The sequence below is a fragment of the Panthera leo genome, chromosome C1 (genome assembly GCF_018350215.1).
Source record: "Panthera leo isolate Ple1 chromosome C1, P.leo_Ple1_pat1.1, whole genome shotgun sequence".
NCBI lineage: Eukaryota > Metazoa > Chordata > Mammalia > Carnivora > Felidae > Panthera > Panthera leo.
In genome coordinates, this window is record NC_056686.1 from 170,167,641 (window position 1) to 170,194,123 (window position 26,483).

Sequence of the window (26,483 nt, forward strand, 5' to 3'; positions counted from 1 at the left end):
CTCAGAGGTGGGCCAAGGGATATGGGAAATTTTATCACATTTTATCAATAGCATCTGTACAATATTCCATTTTGTGTTTCAATTGTTAAAATAATGTGGTTTTTTTTTTTTGAGCTAATATTTGCTTTCTTATCAGTAGGATTCAACATCTGAGGTTGCTGTCCATAGCAGAGGTTGACATACTTGGCATGTGGGCTAAATTTGGTCTACTGCCTCTTTTGTATGGCTGGTGAAGTAAGAATGCTTTTCACAATTGAAAATTGTTGATACAAATAGAAAGAAGAATATTTGTGATAGTGAAAATTATATGAAATTCAAATTTGAGTGTTCATAAGCATGGTTTTATTGAACATATCCATGCAGCATGGATTTATGTGTATCTGATTGTTTTCCTTTTCCAGTGGTAAAATTGAGCAGTTGCAACAGGCTACAAGGCCTAAAATATTTACTTTCTAGCTGGTGTATCACAGAAAAAGTTGGCCCACCTTTGGCCCTACATATGACCAACTCTTGCTCTAAAGCAACATTGAATAGATGTATTTCCTTGGCATGGCAGCCTGAAAATATTTCAAGACATTTATCATGTTTCCCTTCCTTTCTCTTTCTTGCCTTTTGCTTTTCCAAGATAAACTTTCTAGATTTTTTTTTTTACATGTTTATCACATAGCATTATTCAAACACCAAAGTCAAAGATCCTTCATTCTCTTGGTCATATTTCTCTAGTTGCATTCCATTTTATGAATGTTTCTCTTAAAATGTGACTCTTAAATTGAACATATTTTATAATATGTGGTTTAAACAGTCAAAAGAAGAGTGATGGTGTCCCCTGTATTGGGTATTCTACTTTCTAAATGCAGTTTGACTCCCATTAGGTTTTTGAAAGTTTCATTATAATGTCATTATAAGGGCTCATGATGAGCCCTGAATCATCTAAAATCCACTTTCACATAAATTGGTGTTCAGTATAGGTACATGATTTCTTGACATTAAGTGCTCCTCCTTTTTAACTATTAGATTTATTTTCTTTGAATAAAGTTTTAACTCTTAGCAATCATTTTAAGGTTCTTATTTATTGACTTTAAGTATTCGTTAAAATTCAGTATTCATTGTTATAAATTAAAATCTTTGTGTTTATATTCAGGTGACCCCGATTTTGAGTCTAATTCTTTCATAGAAAAGAGTCTCAATCTGGAAACACTAGAGGTCAAACTTAAATTTCTATACATTATATTATAAAAAACGTGGGGCCCTTTTGGCAGATTAAACAATTGACCTGAATGCATTACTCTTTTGTAGCATTATGCATTCACATTCTTGTCATGGTCTCATGGTAGGTGTACAGTAATGTACTTCTCTGAGTTTTGAGTTAGAACTTGGCCATATGACTTGCTTTGGCAAATAGGAGAGTAGTAGAGGCCAAATGAGCTTCCATGGCTAGGTTTGCCCTCTGGGCGATTCTGATAACTACCATTAAAAAAAATAAATAAATAAAAAGTGCCACTTCTGCTCCAGGAAGGCATTGATTTACTTCCTGAACCAGAGTCTAATCAAGGAAAATTCCTTTACTCTAAGAGAGAGAGCAACATTTGCTCAGTATAATTTCAAAATTTCTGGAGACCAGTTGTTCTCATGTGACTACCATTCTTTCCTTTTTTGAATGGAAGTGTTTATTGCAGTTTTTCTGTACCTCAATCATTGTGGAACTTGTTTTTTTTAATTTCTTAGATCTAAAGATCAAGAGTGGCTACATTTGACCTGATGTTGTCAGGACTTTAGCTTGATACTTTGTTTGGGTGAATATTTGGGTATCTTGGGGCTGGGGTGAATATATTTTGCTCATGATAGGGATATGAATATTTATAACCAAGAAGATGAACTGTAGAAGATTAATTTATTTGTCCACTGTTTTTACTTCCCCATAGTAACATTATCATAGCCTAATGAAGTTGTGGGAAAACTATGGCCTATGGGGCAAGTCCAGCTACAGCTGGTTTTTGCAAGGTCCTCAACTAATAATGGCTTCTACATTTTTAAAGAGTTAAAAAGGGGCACCTGGGTGGCTCAGTCAATTGAGCATCCCACTTTGGTTCAGGTCATGATCTCATAGTTCGTTGGGTTGAGCCCCGCATTGGGCTCTGTGCAGATAGCTCAGACCCTGGAGCCTACTTCAGATTCTGTGTTTCCCTCTCTCTCTGTCCTCTGCTGCTTACGAATTCAAAAATCAACACACATTAAAAAAAGAAGAAGAAGAAGAAAATTTTGCAAAAGAGATGTATGTGACCTACAAAATCTAAAATATTTTTATCTGGTCCCTTACAGACAGAAAAAGTTGGCCAATCTTTGGCCTAATGAAAGATGTGAAGTGCATGGTCCCTCCCTGGACTTTGGGCTATTGCATTTGACTTGCGTTGGCCAATGGCAGTATTAGCAGATATGATGTGAACAAAGGCTGGAACTGTATAGGGGTTTGGATTTTACCCCTGGGGCTGTCCCTCACCCTGATTTTTAAAACTTTGAAGTGTGAGATATAACACATATGCAGAAAAATGTACAGAATAAAAATGCATAGCTTGATGATTTATTACGAAGCAGACAGCTATATGGCGATTATCCAGGTCAAGAAAGGAATATTGTCACAATTTTAGAAGACTGTTGTGCCTCCTCTCTACCCCCAAAGATGGTATCCAATCCAATTGTATCATTGACTTTCCAAAGTCAAATATTAACCACTATTTTCCCCTTCTTCCTGGGCATGTAAGGACCTTAGAATTCTTTCATTCAATGTGGTGCCTCTGGACTCATGCCATTTTTGTTTGTTGTATATATATTTTAAACTTGAGACATTATTATGTTTTACATTTAACATTCATTTGAATTCATCTGCATACTTATAATTTTGATTGATTTTTATTTCTTTCCTTGTCTCTGAGCTTCTTTCTAGTTTCATTTTTCTTTTGATATTAAGAGTACTTATAGGTCTGCTGCTGCTGAATTCTTAATCTGTATCTGAAAATATTTTTATTTTTCCTAAATTTCTGATGAGCATTTTCACTGAGTCCTAGGTTAGCAATGATTTATTCATTGTTTTTGACTTCCTTCCTTTCTATCATGAGGGCAGCAGTAGGTTTTTCTTTAAACAAAATTGTATTGAGATAAAATTGATAATCAATAAAATGTACATGTCTAAAATGTGCAGCTTGGTAAGTTTTGACAGACTTATATACTTCCATGAAATTATGATCACAATCAAGATAATGAACATAGCTGTTAGCCCTCACAGTTTCTTAATACCTCTTTATTCTCTTTTCTCCTATTCCTCTCTGTTCTCTTCTGTATTCAGGCAAAAGGGATCTGTTTTCTTTTTTATAGATTAGTTTGCATTTTACAAAATTTTATGTAAATAGTATCATACATTGTGTACTCTTTTGTGTGTGTGTGTGTCTGGTGTGGTTTCTTCCACTCAAGTTATTTTGGAGCTCATCTATATTTTGGTAATATCAGAAGTTTTATTCCTTTGTATTACATTGTGCATGGATATAGCACAATATGTTTATCCACTTACCTATTGTTGACATTTGGATTGTTCCCAGTTTTTGATTTTTACAAATAATGGTACTACGAACATGTGTGTATAAGTCTTCATATGAACATTTGTTTTCTTGTCTCACGGGTAAATTCCCAGGAGTGGAATGGCTATATCTCATGGTAGTCGTATATTTAATTCTTTAAGGAACTGCCAGATTGTTTTCCAAAGTAGTTGTAACATTATACATTTCCACCATCAGTGCATGAGAGTTCTATTTCCTCCATATTCTTCCCAACACTTGATATTGTTAGTCTTTTTAATTTTAACCACTCCCATAGGATTTAGTGGTATCTTAACCAGTTTTAATTTTCATTTCCCTAATGACAAATGATGTTGAACATCTTTTTATGAGTTTATTTGTTGTGTGTTTATTTACTTTGGTGAAATGTCTATTCTAATCAAGTTCAGTTTAACAATTTGTTCTTTTATGAATTGCGCGTTTCTTGTTATCATTGAGAAAACTTTGTCATGACCAAGGTTGAAATGCTTTCTCTCATGTTTTCTTCTATAATTTTAATTAGTTTTGGTTTTACATTTATGTCTATGATGAATTTGAGTCAATTTTGCAAGTAGTGCAAGGTATGAATCAAAGTTTATTTTTTTTCATGTGGGTATCCAGTATTTCCAGCATCATTTGTTAAAAATATTTATTTTTGAATTACTTTATATTTTTGTTGCCCATGTGCATGAGGCTGTGTTTCTGGACTATTCCCCAGATCTATTCATTTATTTTTGTGTAAAAACCACACTGTCATGATTATTGTAATTTTAAATAAGTCTTGAAGTTGGTAGTATAAATTCTTTAAATGTATTTTTTATTTTGCTGGTAGTTTGACTATTCTAGGTCCTTTGTTTTTTTCATATGAATTTTACAATGAATTTGAAAATTTCACAAAAATATTTATAAAAAATGTGATTTTATTTGAAAATACATTGAATATATAGATTAATGTAGGGGGAATTGACATCTTAAAAATATTGGGTCTTTTACTTTTGGTATTTTGGCATATTTATTCATTTATTTGGTCTTTAATTTCTTTCAACATTTTAAAAATTTTCAGTATAGTGATCTTGTGCATCATTTGTCAGGTTTGTTTATTCCTATTTCTTATTTGTTTTATGTGAGTATAATTGGGATTGTGTTTTATGTCACTTTTTGGTTGTTTCTAGTATATAGATACACAATTGATTTGTGCACATTAATATTACATTAACTTATTTATTCTATTATTGTAAATAGTGCTTCATTTTCTCAAGTCAGGGAGTCTGATGGGCTTGCCCAGGTTCCCTATCCTTGTTCTGCAGCCTGAGAACACACTCAAGGCCTCAAGGCAATTGTATGGCTCAATTTGTTTGAATTTTTATCTAGCAGGCATTGGTATTGATGTCCAGTGTCTTGAAAACATTGTTTCACATATTTTGTCCATTTTGGGGGTTATTTCAAGCATATTGGTAAATACAGTCCTGGATACTCCATTTTATCTGGAAGAGGAAAGTTCTGGGAGTTATTCATATCAACCCTGAGGTGCTCTAGATAGTCAGTGCTCTTCCAGCCTGGGCCCCAACAAGAGATACATGGAGTAGGACCACCTCAGCCAATTTGTTGATACACCACCTGTAGTGGAGTCACCTCTACTGACCTGCAGTCCTGTGAATGTGTGACATAGAATGAGTTAATAAAAATTATCTTCCTAGCTTAGCCACAGAAATTCAGATTTGTTTGGTCAGATGGTTCTGAAATCATTAACTGGTACTGAAAATTGACAGGAGTGCCTGGGTGGCCTAGTCAGTTGAGTGTCTGACTCTTGGTTTTGGCTCAGGTCATGATCTCATGGTTCGTGGGATTGAACCCCATGTTGGCTCTGTGCTGACAGCCTGGAGCCTACTTGGGATTCTCTTTCTGCCTCTCTTTCTGCCCCTCCCCTACTCATCTCTCCATCACTCTGTCAAAATAAATGAATAGAATAAAAAAAAAAGAAAAACAAACACAAGAACAAACAAAAAATGAAGGAACAAAAATTTCCTTGGTGATTTTAATATGTTCTAGGCTCTGTGATGAAACACTATTCAAAGAGAGTAAAGCAGATGTGGTTCTTATAAAGTTATAGGCGGAATGCAGACTATCAGCAGATATGCCAATTCCTTTGAGAAAGGTGTAATGAAGAAGGAATACCAAGGAGAGTTTTCTTGCCCAGGCCTGAGAGTCCTGTATGATGAGGTGCTCTGCATGAGTCTAGATGAGTTCAGCTCTTTACCTTTCTGAGAACTTGATTGGTTCAAACTGGAGAGGAATTTTTTTTTTTTTTTTAAAAGCTTCTGGTAGTTTATTTTTCTAGTTGCTCTACAGGTAAAGTTAGAATTCCACATTTGACAACAGATTGCTTCAGGTTTATATTTATTTCTTCCCCTAAGAAAAAAAGCATTTTAGTGGGACTTTTGGCGATGCAAAGGTAGAACCAAGATTCTGTTCCAGATTGGAAAGGTTCAAGACAATGAAGAGGTAAATTACTTTCTGTGAACAAATTAGAGTTTTTCTTTTTTGCAAGTGAGTTTCTTGAAGTAAGTTTATCCTCATCGGATTATTCTAACCATTGGAATTGGGCAAGAGACTGGAGATAAATTGAAAACTTATTTTTCTTCCTCATCCTGGTTCCAGTTTGCTTAAGACTAGGGTTGCTGGATTCTTGAGGGGGAGAAATACTCAGAGGCCCTCCTTGGTGGCTGAGTAGATTGGTTTACAGCAAAGTAGTTTATTTTTTTATTTTATTTATTTATTTTTTTTAATTTTATTTTTTTTAAATATATGGAATTTATTGTCAAATTGGTTTCCATACAACACCCAGTGCTCATCCCAAAAGATGCCCTCTTCAATACCCATCACCCACCCTCCCCTCCCTCCCACCCCCCATCAGCCCTCAGTTTGTTCTCATTTTTTAAGAGTCTCTTATGTTTTGGCTCTCTCCCACTCTAACCTCTCTCTCTCTCTTTTTTTTTCCTTCCCCTCCCCCATGGGTTCCTGTTAAGTTTCTCAGGATCCACATAAGAGTGAAAACATATGGTATCTGTCTTTCTCTGTATGGCTTATTTTACTTAGCATAACACTCTCCCAAAGTAGTTTATTATAAAAGGCTAAGCCTTTGAATTCTAGGGGCATTGACTGTCAGATTCAGATTTAAGTTTTCTAAGTTGCTATTCCTTTGCTTATACTCAACAACTTGTTAATGTTTTCTTTTAAACACCATAACCAATTCATATCTGTACATTCTTGAGGGAGTTTTCTCTTTCTAGGCATGACTGGAAAAATTCTAAGATATCTCCCAAGATCCTGCTCCCTGGTGTTTATGCCTGTTTAACGCCTTTTCCTTGAGTGTGGGTGGGACCTGTGGATATTATGGTATACAACTCCTGTGATTATGTTATTTTATAAGGCAAAGGGATTTTGTAGATGTAATGAATGTTGCTAATGAGTTGATTTCAGGGACAATTTTGACCTGTTCAGATGAGCCCTTAAAAGAGACAATAAACAGTAATGGACAGTCTCCTGGTGGTCTTGATGAAGTAAACTGCCATATTGTGATGGGGGGCGGGTTGGGCATGTATCAAGGACTTCAGGGTAGCCTCCAGAAGCTGAGAGCTGTCTCTGGCCAACAGCTAGCAAGACAGTAAATATCTCAGACATATGGCTAAGAACCAGTGAACTGGCAAAAGGATCTTGATTCTCAACTGAGATGGCAGCCCCAGCTGACACCTTAGTCACAGCCTGGGGCAACACTGAACAAAGGAAGGAACCAGTTATCTGTATGTGGTATCCTAATCCACAGAAACTGTGAGATAATAAATAGTGTTGTTTTAAGCTGTTGGGTTTTTGCTACTTTGGTAAGCAGCAATAGAAAACTAATACACCAGTAGAGAGCCAAATGATTTGTAGAAGTAGCCTGCAAAAGCAGATATGAAGCAATGAAGAGAGACTGATGGTCTGAGGAGAAGATAGGCTGAGGGGAGAAGCAGGACAATTGGATCAGGTTTATGGCATGTTTCTTTTGACACTTGTACAAATACTTAGGTGGGAAACCCAAGTAGATTTTGTATTTCCTGCAATGATATGAGGGAGAGAATCTGACTAATATGTTGACTGAATAAAAATTTTGGTAGCTGAATTTTAGTGATTTCCATATCAAATTTTATGTGGCTGGCCTTATGCTAAGACCTAGGTGTTCTTTGGTGAGCAGGATGGACAATTTCTCTGCCATCATGGATTTACAGTGTAGTAGAGAACACAGTCCATTAACTAAGACCATAGTACTATGGTAGTCCATTAACATAGACCGTAAGTACTATGGTAGATAAAGTGCAGATTGCTATAGAACCATGTAGCCATGACACAGGAGATCTGAATGTAGAGATCCAAGAACCCTTCCCAAAAGAGGTGAAAAATCACTTGATCCTTACAGAGAAGCTGGAGATGGTTAGGTGAAGTGGGGATGGTGGCACTGTCTCCTTGGCAGAAGGAATAGCATGTGCAAAGGTTGAGAAGTGAGTGATGGCATCAGCATCATTTTTGAGGAACTGAAGGTGGTTCAGTATGGCGGGAGCAGAGAGCAGGGGAGGATGGAGTGACTAGAGATAAGCTGGGCTTATGGATAGTGTGATAAGCCTTAACAGATGGTTTAACTTTCCACTGACAGCAAAGGGAGCCCACTAAAGAATTTTAAATGGAGATGGGTACAAAACATCTTGTGATTAAAAAAAAATATTTTTTAAAATGTTTATTTTGAGAGAGAGAGAGAGAGAGAGAGAGCGCACAAGCGAGCACATACACAAACAGGGGAGGGGCAGAGAGAGAGAAAGAATCCCAAGCAAGCTCCGCACTCAGTGCAGAGCCCAACGTGGGGCTCAAACTCATGACCCATGAGATCATGACCTGAGCTGAATTTGAGTCGGCACTCACCCGACTGAGCCACCCAGGTTACCCCAAAATAATTTTGGTTGTAGTATGTAGAATGAGTTGGAGTAAGGCATGACTAGCAGTAGAAGGACTAATGATGTTAAGTTTCTAAAGTCCTTTCAAGGTAAAGCTAAGATAAAATAGAGTATATTCTCATGCCAATGATTCAGTACTGATTTTTATTTTAAGGTAGCTCCTAGAGTGGATGCCTCTCTGTCTTAGCTGGTTCAAGGGTTTAGTACTCCCTCCCCCAAACCAGATCAAGTTGTGGTGGAAGTCCTCCTCAGTAGCATTGAACACTGAGCATTGAGTCCTCTTCCTAGTATAATTAAACAGGTCAGTCTGTGTATGCCAAAAGATTGTGTATGACTTCTGGAGTCCGATCTTGGTTTGTCTTGTCTTGTCTTGATATGGAGCTAGAACTCCTATTGCCGTATATTCTGAAATGCACTGCTTTTATTTAGGGCTAGCTCATTAGAAGAAGAGATAAGGGGAGTAAAGGGCCACACTGCTGTTACTTTGTGAGCAAAGAGCAGCATCTGTCCTCTTTCTCACCCACAGACAGACACTGGTGTAAATCAATGCTTACTCTCAAACCTCTGGAACTCTTGAATCATTTTTATTCTTCAGAGTGGTTCAAATGGAAAGCAGATACTGTCCACTTCCAATCGATTGTAATGTAGATGAAGACTCAGGATTTGTTTGTGAAAATGCAAATAAAATTTTATTTAGAAAGTTACTATGACAAGAAAATACTTTCATAGATACGGAGTTCAACTTCAAGGCAGAAAGTTGGATTAGAACTTGAACATCAAATTAAAAAAAGTTAGAAAAAGATCTGAATTAAAAAAGTTATGGTCTATTAAAGAGTAATTGATTGGGGTGATCCACAAGAAAGATTTTGAAGCTGAGTGGATGCTCTTCAGGAAAGATGGTTGTGATAAATTAGTGATATCTGCATGGGTTAGATCTTTTCTAAAGCAGCCTTCTAGATCTGAATTCTATGCTATATGTCTGAATAAGAACAGATTTGTGCTACTGAGACAAAGTTGAGGGTTGGATGATTTCTAGTATTCAAGACAAAAATTCCAATTTTCTTCAAATTCTTAGAGCCTACATATGTGCAACTGGAGGAAGTTTCTTACTGGAGCAGGAATGTGCTGATCAAGAGAAATTTGCTGGTGTCATTTACAGCATGGTGTTGATGAATCATAAGAGTTCAATATTAAGTATAGAGGAATCGCCTACATATACTGATTACATCATGGTGAGTCTCTATCCTTATCATATGAGTTAGTTAACATTATTCTGTGAGCTCCATATTAAACCAGAATATATGTCTTCACTTTACCAGAGAGTCCTAAATTGGGGAAGACAGCAAAGAACTATTTTGTAGCCAAGAAACATTCTATGTACTAACATGCAGGCTAGGACTGACCCATACTCCCTTCTGATTCAGAGTCCTTAGCCACATTCTTTTCTCTGCTTGAACTTAATTGGATTTCTCCCTCTCTCCCCCCTTTCTTTATTTTCTCCCTCCCTCCTTTCCCCCTTCCCTTCTTTAAAAGTTGTTCAAAAGTGATTTCCTCAGGGAGGCCTTCCCTCACTTTGAAGACTTGATCGGGTACTCCCGCTCAGGTTCTGATAGCTCTATTTACTGTTCTTTCATAACGCTCACTGCAGTTTGTAATTATATACTTTTATGACTGTTTGGATAAGGTCTGTCTTACCCACTAAACTGCAAACCCCATAAGACTGAGTTTATGTTTGTTTTGTGTATGCTTGATGCTCAGGCACATCTGTGGTGCTAGAACAGAGAAGGGACTCAATAAATACTTGTTGAATGAATGGAATTTATAAATAATTTCAATATGGTGGGATAAGGGCAAACAAAGACTGTTCAAATGACAGAGGGGATTTAAAGTTTGAGTTGTCTTGAGGGATGAGAATGACTTTATTAGGGGAGAGAATGGAGGCATATCCTATAAAGCGAGAGCTGCATGTTGACAGAGAGGATATGTGACAGAGAAGAGGGTGAGTGATTGTATGGCTGATGCAACCAAGGGCACAGAGGGACGAGGCTGGAATGGCCTGCAAGTCAGTTAATGAAAGCCTGTGATTCCACTGTAAGAAGTTTCAACATTATCTTCCAGAAGGTTATGGGGAATGGTTGAAGGATTTTAAGCAAAGTCAATTTGATCATATTTTTACTCTAGAAAATTCATGGAAGGAATGAGCCTGGAGTCTGGGACTGCAGTTAGAAAACCACTGCAGTCTTCCAGGCCAGAGATGAAAGTAGCATTAACTAAAGACATGAAGTGGGACTAGGGAAGAGAAGATAAAATTGAGAAGTATTTCACAGGCACAGTCTACAGGATGTGGTGACTGATGGAATGGAAATGGGGAGGTGTGTGTGGATAGACACACACTCCCGCTGGGACAGCCTGGCCTGAGTTCAGCCCAGAGGAGGGTGGTGGGTAGGTTCAGGGAAAAGCCGGGGAGGGGAGGTGATAGGCCACTGTACTGGGATCCTTTTATAGAATTATAAATGCTCACCACTCCCTTTTCTTTCTTTTCATGTGGCTTTGCGGCCTACAAGGAAAGTTACAAAATTTAGTTGAGAAGAAAGCACTAAAATTAAATTTTTCTGAGGCCTTTGACCAGGGCTTTTTCTTTGTCAGGGAAGAATATTTCATCAGAGATGTAGCCGGTGTCTCTGCCTGTAGTTTTCTCTGATTATAAATTCTTTGAGGAGAATGAATAGATTATGGAAAACAACTGAGATGTATGTTATATGCTAAGTTGCAGAAAAGGCTGAGGTCATGGCAGGATGGATGGGAATGATGTGCTTTTGACTTTGGCGCATGTATTAGAACAGCATGTTGTTATAAGCATCTAAAACTTATTGGATGATTTATTATATTTTAAGTATCATATGAGACTTAAAACAGTGCCAAAAGACTATACAAATGATTGATTATTATACATCTGTCCATGGAAGACTTAAATATCATGTCTCCAATTTGAAATTAAGAGGTACAACAAATTGACTCAGTTTGTTGATTCCAAAGTCTGCAGAGAGGCCTGGTCCTAGAGAATGTAAAAGTTAAGCAAATTTTGGATCTGAGGGGTAATTCCGATTTCTTCTCTTGTGCTACAGGCACAGCACGTATCGCCTAATGGTCTTCCTTCATTTCTGATTCAGATGCTTCAAATTGACATAAAAGCATTTAATTGATTTCTAAAGGAGCATCCCCCTTAAAACAAGCTCTCTAATGAGTGACAAAGCTAGCTGACTATCAGAAAGCAGGTTTTCCTAAGACTTGAAAGACCTGAATTATTTCCCCAGCTCTCTAGGGACAAGGAATATAAAAACCTTGCTCTCTTCTCTGGGCTTTGTTTGCCATTACTGGTGTATAAAATCTGGATAATCGTCCTCTCACTGGTACCCCTTGTGGGAAGGTTGTGCACACAGATATTATCATACCTGAAAAATGCTGTAAAAGAAAGTCTCGTCATGAGCATGGAGAAGTATTGCTGCAGCCTTGGCCCTAAGTGGTTTCATTTCATACTATTTGATGTAGTGTGATTTCAGCACATTCTTTCCCCAGTGCTTAGCTGAAGATCTCAACCAAGAGGGACCTGTTTCTGGGATGGCTTTATGAGGGAAGGTGTCATGGCAGCCTCTGAGAAGAGGTGAAGGCATGCTGATGTTAGAGGCAGCTTTAGTGAAAAGGCTGTGCTGGTGCCTGTCCAAGTGTCTGGCACAGAGAAGCAAGACTTGACCTGTCTGCTGCCAGAGCAGACTCTGAGTGATTGTCCATAATGATACATCCACATACCAGCTGTGCTCAGCTTTGAGCTAAGCCATCTGACTCTTTTAAGCTTTCCTGTCTTGAATTTATATCCAAGGAATATCAAACCTTTGGACAATGACAAATTGGAGTAGACCTTCTTAGGATTAACTGATGCTGGCCTGTCAGGCAGCTATAAGCACTGTTGCAAAGGCTGGCAATAATCAGTCCTTCTAATGGTAAGTGAAAGCATTTAATTGGATACTGAGATGTGATTGGGATGAAATGTCAAGGGGAAAGTGAGAAATTCAAGGGCATTGGTCTGCCCAGTCTTATTTTAAAAGAGATGTATGCTGGCAGGATCTGTGGTTTAGCACTCCGGATTTGGCATTAAAGAGGAGTTTCAGGCTTAATAGTTTTAGCCATGGTCCCAAAACTACATCAAATTTAATTACTTCCTTTTCTTGGCTGGATTAAAAGAGAAACTTTTAACAAATAAAAACCTGCTCTGGGAAGCACTATAGTTATACTTATCTAAGTCTTTTGGAATATGAATCATCCAATAAATTGGGAAAGAAAAATTTCTGGATTGAATTGATATGCTAGTTATTTTTACAACCCTACAAGTATCATATAGGTCATCCTTATGCCACTTTAAGCCAGTTGTTTCTGACTGATGGCACATTCATGGACTTTGCATTATGGGGAAGCTGTTGCAATGTTAAAATAAAGCTGTTTTTTTTTTTTTTTTTTTTTTTTAACTTCAATAGAAAACACTGAAAGTTTTCAGTCTTGTGCCTATAATAATGCTTAAGTTAGTTGTGATAAGAGAGAAAGCCTTTCCATTTGTACTTGATTTTATAGCCGCATTAGTATTATGTGACATTTGGGTGTAGAGCAATGATTCTTGGGTGCTGCAGGGAAGAAAGTCTCTAGTAAAGTATTCAACAATGGCGTCAGAGATTAAGTAACCAAAAGGCAAGTTATTCATTTTTCTTTCTTTTAAAAAAAATTTTTTTTTTAATGTTTATTTATTTTTGAGACAGAGAGAGACAGAGCATGAACGGGGGAGGGTCAGAGAGAGAGGGAGACACAGAATCTGAAACAGGCTCCAGGCTCTGAGCTGTCAGCATAGAGCCCAACGCGGGGCTCGAACTCACGGACCGCGAGATCATGACCTGAGCCGAAGTCGACCGCTTAACCAACTGAACCACCCAGGCGCCCTCATTTTTCTTTCTAGAAATTCATGACTCAGAGGGACTACAAATAGATAAAGAGCTCATGACAACCTTTGAGTGGGCATTGGATGTACAGACGGATGACACTAACTCATACTCTCCCCTGTCCAAGGAAAATTCCCTTAACACATACTGGTGAAAAAGTGGATGGCTCTGAGGATGAAGGTAGCTGGGTTTCTGCTTCAGTTCTGTCTTTCATAGCTGATCCCCTGAGTAAGTGATCTCGTTTTCTCATCTGTAAAATAAGGGTAGTCTTACCTTTCTTGGAAGGTCATTCTAAACATTGATTAAGGTAGCTTTTTATGGATTAAGGCAGTCCTAGTATAGACCTGACATATAGTATTTGCTAAATAAATGAGACTTTCCTTCTCCTTCATTTCCCCTTCTAGCTTTAGTGTGTGAAGTTTAGTATAGTTTAGCATAGTATCTGACTCCCTCCTCCTATCTCCAAGTGTGGCTGTTTGTTGCTTGGTCATGAGTTCTGTTACAGTTATTTAGGAGCCCAGGCTTAGTGATGTTGAATAGGGCTCTGAGGTTTGTCATTTTTTTGTCTTCAGTTTTTCTGTAACTTGTTCTATTATGGACCCCAAATGTATTATGTATGTGATTATCACACTCATTATAACAGTTGGCTCCCCCCCCCCCCCCCCATATACCAGACCTGAAGTTCCAGAGGACTTTGTTTAAGGTTTGACCGACTTTCTATAGCCAATAGCCAATTAAGTGGCAGACGAACAGCATGGAACATGATAACATAGATCTTTCTCTAAACTGGCTTCTGTTTATTCACATTAATAGGTTGTGTTGGTGTAGAATAGTTCCATTTATAACATTAATCAACAGTTCAGTTAGTTCTTGCCCCTTCTACAAAGGGGCAAGATTAAAAAATTTTTTTTAATGTTTTTTTATTTATTTTTGAGAAAGAGAGATATAGAGCATGAGCAGGGGAGGGGCAGAGAGAGAGGGAGACACAGAATCGGAAGGAGGCTCCAGGCTCTGAGCTGTCAGCACATAGCCTGTCGCGGGGCTCAGGCTCACGAGCCGCGAGATCATGACCTGAGCCAAAGTCGGATGCTCAACTGACTGAGCCACCCAGGCGCCCCTACAAAGGGGCAAGATTAGAACAGTTGTTTGCACTGTAGCGTACCTAGTCTCAGCTGTCTGGTTGATTAAGCTTCCTTGCAAAATTATTTCCGAATGATTTTTTTTTCCTGTAAATTAAATGTGAGGTTACTTTATAGTATTATTTTAACATAGCAGATACACAGGGGGTGATAGATCAAAGCTAGTCTAAGAATTAAAAAAATATTTTTTATAAAGAAAGCTGAATGTTGAAATCTGATATCATTTCTAATTGGACATTGTGGCTTCACATGAATTTGGGAAAGCTTCTGGGGAGTTGAATTTACTTGCTCAATTAACTTTCAGAGGTCAGTATATAAGATCGATATTCTTAAAGTTCTATAAAAAAACATTTTATATCAGTAAGTGATGTTTCAGTCTTTCCCCTGCAACTTCAGCTACCTTTCTGCATGTTGGAAGCTAGCAATTCTAAAATAGCACATTTTAGCATATACTAGCAATTATTATCTTTGCTTTGGCAATAAATACCTTCCTAACTGTCTGTATCTTATTTATCGAAAACTCAACAAATGGTATTCTAGGAGGGAGAATTTTCAGGATGCCATTGTGGGTCACAGCATGAGATTTTATATTATCACACAGTACCACGTAAAGACTTTCTCTGCAAAGGAAGGAGCAATAATTACTTCATTAGTTACATAAGAGAGTCATAGGTCTTCAGCATAAATTGAGTCTGATTCATCAAGGATATTATTAAGCTGTCAAAATCTGTCAATATGGAGTGTGACAACAACATGTAAAATTCCATTAAGGGGTCATTAGCAAGGACTTCAAGCTTATGCTTAGCATTTCCTCTGAGTTTCTAATGGAACTTTGCTCAAAACAGGATTTAAGTCAGATGTCTCATCAACTTTCATGCTGTTAAAAGTTTGCTGTTGGACGACAGTATTAGTATTTTCTGAGTTTTTTAGTTCCTATGTCAGCCAAAATGAAAAAGCAAGCAGTTAGGTACAACCATAGTAATTTTCAGGCCTTGACATTTACACCCATTATTTTTTAAATCTGGTAAGCTCTGAAGATGGGCTTCAGTTGATGACATATTAGTTTGTGTGTAGAGACTTAAACACTCTTTTGCCACTGAGTCATTATTGAATTTTTGCCATTTCTTTGATCATTTTTTTTTTTCTGTAGAAGAAAAGGAAGTACAATTTGTGATGAAAACTTACTTTTTCTTTTATTACACTGTCAATTGCTAGGATTGGTGGTATTTGCAAATGACAGTGTCCAACATGAAAGTTAGTGCAATATTTTTTTTCTTTCTATAGAAATATCTGACAGCCACAGAAAAAAGAAGTGAGTCATTACCACTTTTTCTTAGTGCCATGAATATAACTCAAAATGCCAAAATGATCGAGTCTTAGCATTGTAGGTGATGGCAGATATGATCCAAATAAGTTAGTTCTTTATTTAAATGGCAGACAGGCAGAGATTAAAGCTATTCTATCATTTTAATGAACACTAAGAAAAAATTACCTATGATACATAGAATAACAAGTTGAATTCTTTGAAAACAATAATAAGAATTGGAGCTGTCAAAAAACTTTATAAAATTTTGAATAACTAAACAAAATTTCTCATATTTGTTCCTAGTATTCTTAAATAGATAATTAAGATATAATTTGGGGGTACCTGGGTGGCTTAGTCAGTTAAGTGTTGGACTCTTGATTTTGATCATCAGGTCATGATCTCATGGTTCATGAGACTGAGCCCTGAGTCAATGACAGTGTGGAGCCGATTTGGGATTCTCTCTTTCCCTCCACCTCCCTCCCCTGTCCTCCCATCTCTCTCAAAATAAGTAAATAAACTTAAAAAATATATAATTTGGGAAAAAGATAAACACCTGATAAAAATATGTTCTAAAAATTTGAGATCAGATTATCCATATAGTATATGCATAGGTATAACTTACTTGATAAGATCCTGGAACTTGAGGCCATATTCTCCTGATAGAAGGAGAAAATGGGAAGATACATACAATTATCAAGTCAAGATTAATTATGAGTGCCAAACCAAATAAAGGAGTGGAATTTGCATGATAACCTTGAAGATCAGAGTGAGAAGAGCTGAAAGGTAAGAGACCATTATACAAGAGTAATAATAAGAGGAGATTTAAAGCAGTTAGTAAGACATTATATAATAGCATGGAAAATTTAGATGTGATTTGTCGCTTACAAGGTTCTTTTTGGACATACAAAATTCAAGATTTCTATCCTGAATGGTATATAATAAGAAATTAATTTATTGAACAAGATTGTACTGGTGCCATGACTACTGATGTTTAATTAGAAGCTGATTGTTGATTATATCAATCTCATACGCTGGAGGTGCTCATACCTTTTGAAACTTATTTCCACTTTGAGAGAAATAATCATTTGTTGCCAGACTGAAAAGAATCTGGTATAATAAAACAAAACTCTCTACTCTCAGAAGAAATCAGAGATCGTTAGTTAGCATTGGGTGTTTATTATTAGGGGCTAAGATTCCCCAGAGAAAACTTGATAGGAAGTGTTATCCAAAATTTTTCATACGATATTGATTGTTAAGAAGAAGACTTGTCTTGGCTGATCACATGGCTACAGTAATGATACTAAAAATATTGAGCAATCCGTGCAATATTCTTACCAACTGGTCAGAGTGATGTCTACAGTAGACAACCACTATGGTCCCAGTGGTGCTTCTAGGTTGAAAATCATCTTCTCATGGCTGGCCCAATATGTGTTAGAGTGTGGTTTGAACCAAACATAGGATGCATCCTAAGTGAGAATAAATTAAATGTTGACTTCTTATCAGCTAAAAAGGTGGATCACTGAACATCATAGCTATATTGAGGCTATGCTATTTTGACTTGCTTACTGGCAGTTGAAAACTGCTTGAATGTGTGTCAATTGTTGGTTAATATTATTACTGATCTTCATGCAGTAAATAGGGTGTTAGCAAAATGATTGTCCCATTTTGTCAATTAAATTATTTTGTCAATTGAATTATTTTTTGCAGAAATTTTAAACATGTAACAAGTCAGGTAAAAATGAAAATCTGCCATGAATTTGTACCTTCCTGCTCTTCAGCAAGTGATCTTGAGATGTCACTCTTATTTTTCATCAAAAAGTGGAGGGATATTTATAAACACAGTTGAATTAGAATAATAATATTACAAAATAAAAAGTTTTTTATGTGAAATAAAATTTTGAGGATTAAGGATAGAAAGCAGTTTCTCATGGGGAGGAGAAGGAGAAGATGAAAAAAACAATAGACAACATCCATGTAACTAATGGACTTGAAAGATCATTATGATTATGGAGAAAAGTTTGAATTCCTCTTAGTTAGAGTTTTAGGAAAATGATTTCTGCAAAGCTGCTGGGATTTATTTTTTTGAACCAATGATTTCATTTGCCAAATCCTCTGTTTTGAAAGCCATTAAGGTCTCTCAGGGATTTTCTTACAGGTTATTACAATGACTCTTTGGAGTAGCTTACCTCCTTTTAATTTCTTTCAACTGACTTCCCAAACTTACTTACTTTCTTTTCTTTTCTTTTCTTTTCTTTTCTTTCTTCCTTCCTTCCTTCCTTCCTTCCTTCCTTCCTTCCTTCCTTCAATTGAAATTCAAGTCAGTTAACATACAGTGTAGTCTTGGTTTCAGGAGTAGAACTCAGTGATTCATCTCTTACATATGACACCTAGTACTCATCCCCCCTCCATGATTCCCATCACTCATTTAACACATCCTCCCCACCCCCACCCCTACCTCCACTACGGCAACCTCAGTTTGTTTTCTTTATTTAAGAGTTTCTTATGTTTTGGTTTGCCTCCCTCTCTCTTTTTATTTTCTCTTCCCTTCTCCTATGTTCATCATGTTACATTCCACATATTAGTGAAATCATATGATATTTGTATTACTCTCGCTGACTTCTTTCTTTTTTTTAAATTTTTTTTTAACGTTTATTTTTGAGACAGAGAGAGACAGAGCGTGAACAGGGGAGGGGCAGAGAGAGAGGGAGACACAGAATCTGAAACAGGCTCCAGGCTCTGAGCTGTCAGCACAGAGCCTGATGCGGGGCTTGAACTCACAGACCGCGAGATCATGACCTGAGCCAAAGTTGAACGCTCAACCGACCGAGCCACCCAGGTGCCCTGATGACTTATTTCTCTTAACATAATACACTGTAGTTCCATCCACATTGTTGCAAATGGCAAGATTTGATTCTTTTTCATCACTGAGTAGTATTCCATTGTACTTCCCAAACTTTAAAAACTCATTACACACCTGTGTTCATGACCTATTATCCAGGTGTGGCTGCGTTTCTACCTAGAGTGATCAAGAGGTCTGACAAAAGCAGTTTCCACGTAAGGGCTGCCACAGTGGACAGACAGCTCAGGGGGCATGCACAACTGAACCCACATGGCTAAAAATGTCCAGGATGCCTCTCATTATAAATAGAGGGATGAGAAATTTCATGGGTGTAGTAAATCATAGTTTATAAAACTCTTTCAAATGAGCTACTTCAAAGGTCACCTTTGTGAAGGCTTTATTTTCTTTAGGTTACTCCAATAATTTATGTATATAATTTTTATGGAATATCTTCTATTTTGCTATATTTGCAGGTACCTTCTCTTCCACTGGGCTATAATAACAGTGTACAGATCATCTTCTATTCATTTTTGTACTCCAAATCTAGTTTGGTGCTTGGGGCAGTAGGTACCTTATGACTTTTTAAAAAATTTTTACTTAAAAAAAATTTAAATGTTTATTTATTTAGAGAGAAAGAGAGAATGAGAGTGTGAGCAGGGGAGGGGAGGAGAGAGAGGGAGAGAGAGAATCCTAAGCAGCCTCTATGCTGTCAGCACAGAGCCCCACTTGAGGCTCAATCTCACAAACCGCAAGATCATGACCTGAGCCGAAATCAAGAGTTGACACTTAACTGACTGAACCACCCAGGTACCTCTGTTTTGTTTTTTGAATAAAGAACATAAACTTTATAATAGATAGGGGCATTTTTCAAAGACCTACTTGTCCACTGAAACATTAATGAGACTTAACATTTCTGAGTTCTATTGTATATGATGATTGTTAGTTGGGTAATCAAAATATAATTGTGTCATATTCCAGGACAGTTGTTTCATATTTTTAATTGCATGATTTCCTTAATTTTTTCTCATTTCTAAGTTTTTGAACTGTGTTTTTCTGTTTGTTCTTTAAAAGTTTTCACTGTATTTTTTTCTATTTTTTTTCTAACTTTTGTTTCTTCCCAAATATACAGAAATATGTGATGGATATCTTCTAGTTTTATTGAAAATTTTAGTTAAAATTAAATTCATATGTAAAGTATATAAACATTAAAAGAAATACTTCAGGGTACCTGGGTGGCTCAGTCCATTAAACATCTGACTTTGGTCATGATATCATGAGATTAGGCCCTGCATGGGGTGAGCTGAAGCCCCGCTTTGGGCTCTGCACTCTCTCTCTCTCCACCTCTCCCTCTGCTCCTTGTGGGATTCTCCCTCCCTCCCTCTCTGCCCCTCACTCATCATGCTCTCTCTTTCTCAAAAAAAAGAAAAAAAAAAGATTCCTAACTATAAAAAAAAAGAAATACCGCAAATGGTATGAAAATAGCATCGCATTGGGTTATTGAGAAAGATGAGATATTTTTATAAGATTCTCATGTTTGTCAGCTGTATTTAGCAAGGTCAGTAAGGGCTCTGACAATTGTAGAAGGTCAGAAAAAATGTTTTAACACTGTGTTTAAGTTCAAAGTGTTGTCAAAAGTTGAATAAATTTATGATGGCGTTAAGAACTGTTGTCGGGTATTTAGTTAAATGCACAGCGAAAGATCAGTTTCAGGGAAAATCAGAGCTATGCCCTGCATTGAACAGGGAAAATGGACTGGTGAAACCATTAAGCAATATTTTGGGTAGAACTGGCATATTAGAGACTGAGGTGTCTTAATGCTCCAGTTGAGAATAAACCCTGAGAGTTTTAAGCGGAGGAGCAGCAAAAGGATGTGCCTCAGACACAGAAAGACTTCAGGTTTTATCGCCTGGCTGCACCCACAATAGGGAGGTTGTTGGTACCACTGGGTGAGTCCTGAGTCAGCCTAATGGCCACATCTCTGGCAACTGAAAGCAAGGACTGAAACTGTGAATGCAGAGTACCCTCTTTTCCCCATCTTCTATGGAGAATCTTCTGGACAGGTATGGTGCCTGCTCTTCACAGGGAGACATGCGGCCATTGGCTGTTGGCATGTGTTGTGAGCTAATTTAGGTTCCCTGAGCATACGTGAAAATCTCAGTAGCTAAGTCCCTCATTACTGTGTCTGAGACTTTTTATTTTGTGATGTGGATACAGTAAGCAGGAAGAATAAAACATTGCTCTGATAGGATTTCTACTCAGAAGCTTTTTCAAAGGAGGCTATGAATTATAATGCAAAAGGCCATTGCACTCACTGCATGGTGACCTGGTTCTGAAAGCAAAGCCTTTCTTTGATAGCTGGAGAACAACTCATTCTGAAGATCAAAATACTGGTTATCATAATAAGAAACCCGAATGTATGCCTGTGTACGTATTATTTCCCAAAACATTCAGTAATATATTATTCTATGTCACCTCAAAGTTGAAAACATAAAATGAAACAGGGGGAATTGTGATATCATTACTGCCCATTCTGGGCAACGAGGTAGAATTTTTTAAGACCTCCAAACTTTGCCTTCACTGCTGCTCTGTCATCTCTTTTGAGGTAATTCTTCAGGTTTCCTTTTTCTCTCTCTAGTGCCTAGAGTTTCTGGCAGTATGACAAGATAAACAATTGACTATAGCAGGGGTTGGCAAACTGAGGCCTATGGGTCCCATCTAGCCCCTGGCCTGTTTTTGTAACACCTGCGAGCTAAGAATGGTTTTCATACTTTGAAAGGGCTGTAAAAAAGCAAAAAACAAAGAAGAATATTTGATAGAGACCATAGGTGGCTGGCAATGCCTAAAATACCCACTATCTGGCTTTTAACAGAAAAATTTGTCAGCCTCTCCACTGCAGGATAAAATTCAAATGCCTTAACTTGGTGTCTGTGCTTTATTTCACAGCCTCCTTTCATCTCTTCTTACTACTTCCCCCACACATCTTAACCTCTGTAGCTGCATCAGATGATCTGTCAGTTTCTGCAAGGCTGCATTCTACCTCTCCCCCCCCCCCCCCCAGTGCCTCTGTGTATTTGCGCGTGCTGTTCCCTCTTTCTGGAATGTTCTCTACTCCACCCTTTTATCTACTTTATCTTCACTTCTCTGAAAATGGCCATATACATACTACCTGTATCTAACGAATATTAAATAAATCTTATTAAATAAGTAATATCTGCCAAAGAGAAAATTATAGGTACTGGATGGAAAGCCAGTGAAAAATTTGTAGTTCCCATTGTTATTAGTCATGCTGCTGTTGTTGACAGTTCTCTTCTCACCCTGCCTCAGTTATTTACTATCAGCATAAATAATGCAATGTTTATTTTTGATCTTTCTTTCCTCATTTGTGTTTTATTGATAAAATTTTTTTTAAGGCACACAAAAAAATCAAAGCTTAGAATTTTGAAGATTAGTGGTCCAGTGCTTTAAGCAATGGCAAGGAAGGAAGACAGAGAGAAAAAGCTACTTGTACCAGCAAGTGATTTTTGCAAGGAAGATATATGCATCAGATAGTGTGTTTGTTATGGAAAATAATTAAGATCATTAGCCATAATCAGCCATTTTAAAGCCTTGGGTCTTATTAGGGCTACATTGAGGAAGCTGTCATGATCACTCTTGTTTTATGTACAATGATAAAGGGAATTTAATGCATTTAGATACAAACATGAACAATAAAACATTTGTCTTAAAATCTAAAGGAAGACAGTGAAAATGGATTTCTTTGGCAGCCTCCCAGACCTGGGAATTAGAGGTTGTAATGAAACTAAGATAATTGGTATATGTGTTAGGTTACAATAAAGATGTGGTAATTTAGCACTAATCCTGAAAACATGATATCATATTCTACTGCGAAATCTTGACAAGAAGGGAAAAAGGGAGTAGGGGAGGCAGCAAACCTCATACAATAAGGTGAACAATAAAAAAATTCTTAAATGAAGCTTTAGAAATAATAAAATAAAAAAAGTAACTTATTTTTTCCCATCTTTAATTCTTATGTTTGGAACATTCTTGTAGTTTTAAACTGCTCAAAAGCAGTTCTTGTTCATTGCCTGCTTCCCCATGACCTTTGAGGAGTCTGTGATTAAAACTCCACCTCCATAGTTTCCCATTTTAGAACCACTAGCAGAGCTGTTGTTTAGTCAACCTGGTGCCTTCATCTCTTACTGACTTGACCTGGATTTCTTTTGTGATACTTTTCTCCTCAAAAAACCCGTTTCAACCTTTGGCATCAAACTCACTCCTTCTGTGAGCAAGTAAAATAGTGACAAAGTGTCAGATTCTATTCACTTTAATTTCCTTGGGAATCCATTTATCTATCTCATTTATTTGTTTCATCATCATCCAAGTGGGAAGTAACCGCTATTGTCCTTTTTATTAAGATTCATGTTTTGTTATCATTTAAAGAACATCAAAATGGGTGTGTCACCACCCTTTTGAGACGTCAACAAGTTATTATGTGACTGACACTAAGCTAACGCTGCATATTTTATTTTATTTACTTGATCTGGGAAACTTTTGGTTTCCTTTAGAGAATAAGGGGAAAAAAGCCTTACAAAGTTTTGTAAAACTCATTTTACTCAATACTTGGGCTCATACATTTACCAAACTGATATTATCTAATTCAAAAGGAAAACATGTCCGCTTTTCTCCTTTTAGTCCAATGGACCATTATTGGGTACTAGTCTTATTTATTTTTGCTCTAAGTAATTTCATGTGTTTTGAAACTTTGGACTTTGCAGTTAATGTGATTCTAAAGTTCATGGTGAAACTTGGAGAAGAAAATTTCAAACATTATCAATCAAATCTGTCTATCAACCTATCTACTTTTGACAACTGTTATTGTTCACAGTATCAGTTAGACTTGGTGAACCAGGAGATGCTGCTCTTTCTTTTACACTTAACTTTTCAGGGGTGTGTAGATCACAGTCAGCAAGCTTGTCGGCACACAGGCCGTGGCCATGCTATGGTGTAGACCATTAATCCTTCCCTCCCTAGTCGCTCTCTTTCAGCTGACCTAGAGCAGTTGCCGTGGCCCAAGGTCAGCCCGTTTAGGTAATAACCTTTGAGTCACATTGACAGGAAGAGATGAGTTTGGAACATCAGATTATCTCCTTGTAATTTTCATTAGAAAACATGGGTAATCCTTGCAATTAAAAATGGAGGACAATGGAATATTACTCAGCCCTAAAAAGGGGTGAAATCTTGCCATTTGCAATACCCTGGATGGACCCAGAGAGTATTATTCTGAGTGAAATAAGTCAGACATAGAAAGACAAATACCATATGATTTCACTTATGTGTGAAATCTAAAAAACAAAACAAGCAAATAAGCAAAAAGCAGAAACAACCTATAAATACAGAGAACAAACTGATGGTTGGTTATCAGAGGGAAGGGGGGTAGAGGGTTGGGCAAAACGGGTGAAGGGGAGTGGAAGATACAGGATTCCAGTTGGGGAATGAATATGTCACAGGGATAAAAGGTATAGCATAGGGAGTATAGTTAATGGTATTATAATAATATTGTATAACAGCTATAGTACTGTGGTGAGCACAGCATATAGAGTTGTGAAAATAACTATGTTGTCCACCTGAAACTAATGTAATATTGTGTGTCAACTATACTTCAATTTAAGAAATGGAAGATGAAATGAAAAGGATGCAAAGAGAGAAACTGTGTGGTAGGGTTGGGGCCATGGGATTTAGGAAAAACTGAAATATAGTATAATACATTTTCCTAGAGGTGGAATATGAGACCATATGACCTTTGGACATGATTGAAAGGTCAGTTTCCTGAGTTGCCTCCATGTTTGACGGCAGTTCAATTTTGATTTCAGTTTATTTAGCTTTATAATCTTTTGTTCCCACTCATTCTCCTCCTCCTCACCCCAAGGTAACTTGAGTTCCTTACGGTCAAAAGAATTGACCAGAAAGAAATGAAATTATTGCCACAGATCTTCCTCCCTGAGCAGGATGTCAATACTCTCCATCTTACACTACTGCTCTGTGCACACAGTCAGTGTGTGCTGTGAACAAGGGTCTGACAGGCGGCCATTATCCATTCAGGGAATGTCATGCTCTTACCTCTTTCCCTTGGACAGCTGGGAATTGTAGAACTGTCAAAATTTAAACATGGCCCAGCTCTCCTTAAATGTGCTTATTTAGGAAACATACAATATTTTTGCACTTAATAGGTCATCTAATTATTTCTGGAATTGAGTTGAACTGCATGTGTAATTCATACTCAGTTTATCTTGTGTGAGGAAAATACTACCAGCTGAGTTTGCTTTTGGGGTACTTCAGGGGCCAAGGCCCTACTCTATCTCCAGTCTGACCTTAACCTTTACTCTTGTACCTTGCTTGAAAGGTATAAGTTCATATAGCTCAACACTTGGAATTGTTTGTAGAAAGGTGTTTTCTTCTAAGCTACTCTCTAGAGCATTGACTTGCTGGCTCCTCCTTCCTGTCTCCTGACATTCCCTGGCCCTTCCTCAGGGTTGGTGCTATAATAATATGATATAATAAAAATATATACATTTGATCTTTGTCTCTATTCCTGGCATGCAGCTCCTAAAACCCTTGCAATTTTCTAAGAGATATGAGTATCTTTTTGTGCTAATGAGATGACTGGTGGCTTCAATTTCCTAGACAGCTTCAGGATGGGGGCTGGTCACCAAAATGACCAAGACATGTTTAAATTTTTTTTTAATGTTTATTTATTTTTGAGAGAGAGAGAGAGAGAGAACAAGAGAGAGACAGAGTATGAGTGAGAGAGGGTCAGAGAGAGAGGGAGACACAGGATCTGAAACAGGTTCCAGGCTCTGAGCTGTCAGTACAGAGCCTGACACGGGGCTTGAATGCACAGACTGTGAGATCATGACCTGAGGTGAAGTCGGACTCTTAACCGACTGAGCCACCCAGGTACCTGGACAAAGGTATGTTTAGAAGGTTGGACCTTTCAGCCCAACCCCCTGACCTCTGGGGAGGGGGGAGAGGTTGGAGATTGAGCTAATTACTATTGGTCAATGAATTAATCAGTTATGCCTAAGTAATGGAACCTCCATTTATTTATTTATTTATTTATTTATTTATTTATTTATTTATTTAATTTTTACTATTTTTTAAAGTTTATTTATTTATTTTGAGAGAGAGAGAGAGACAGAGGTTGAGTGAGCATGAGCAGGGGAGTAGCAGAGAGAGAGGGGGAGAGAGAGAGAGAGAGTCCCTGCTGTCAGGGCCGAGCCTGACACGGGGCTCAAACTCACAAGCTGTGAGATCTTGTCCTAATTGGAAATCAAGACTTGGACACTTAACCAACTGAGCCGCCCAGGAGCCCCGGTAATGGAACCTCCTTAAAAACCCTAAACCACAGGGTTCAGAGAGATTCCGGGTTGATAAACACATTCACATACCAGGAAGGTGGCCCATTCTAACTTCATGGGGAGAGAAGTTTCTGTGCTCTGGACCTTTCTGGACCTTGTGCTTCTTCATCTGGCTATTTATTTTTATCCTTTATAATATCTTTAACAATAAACTGGTAAATGTAAGTAAATGTTTCTCTGAATTTTGTGAGTCATTCTAGCAATTTATCATAAATAAGGGGGTGATTGGAACCCCC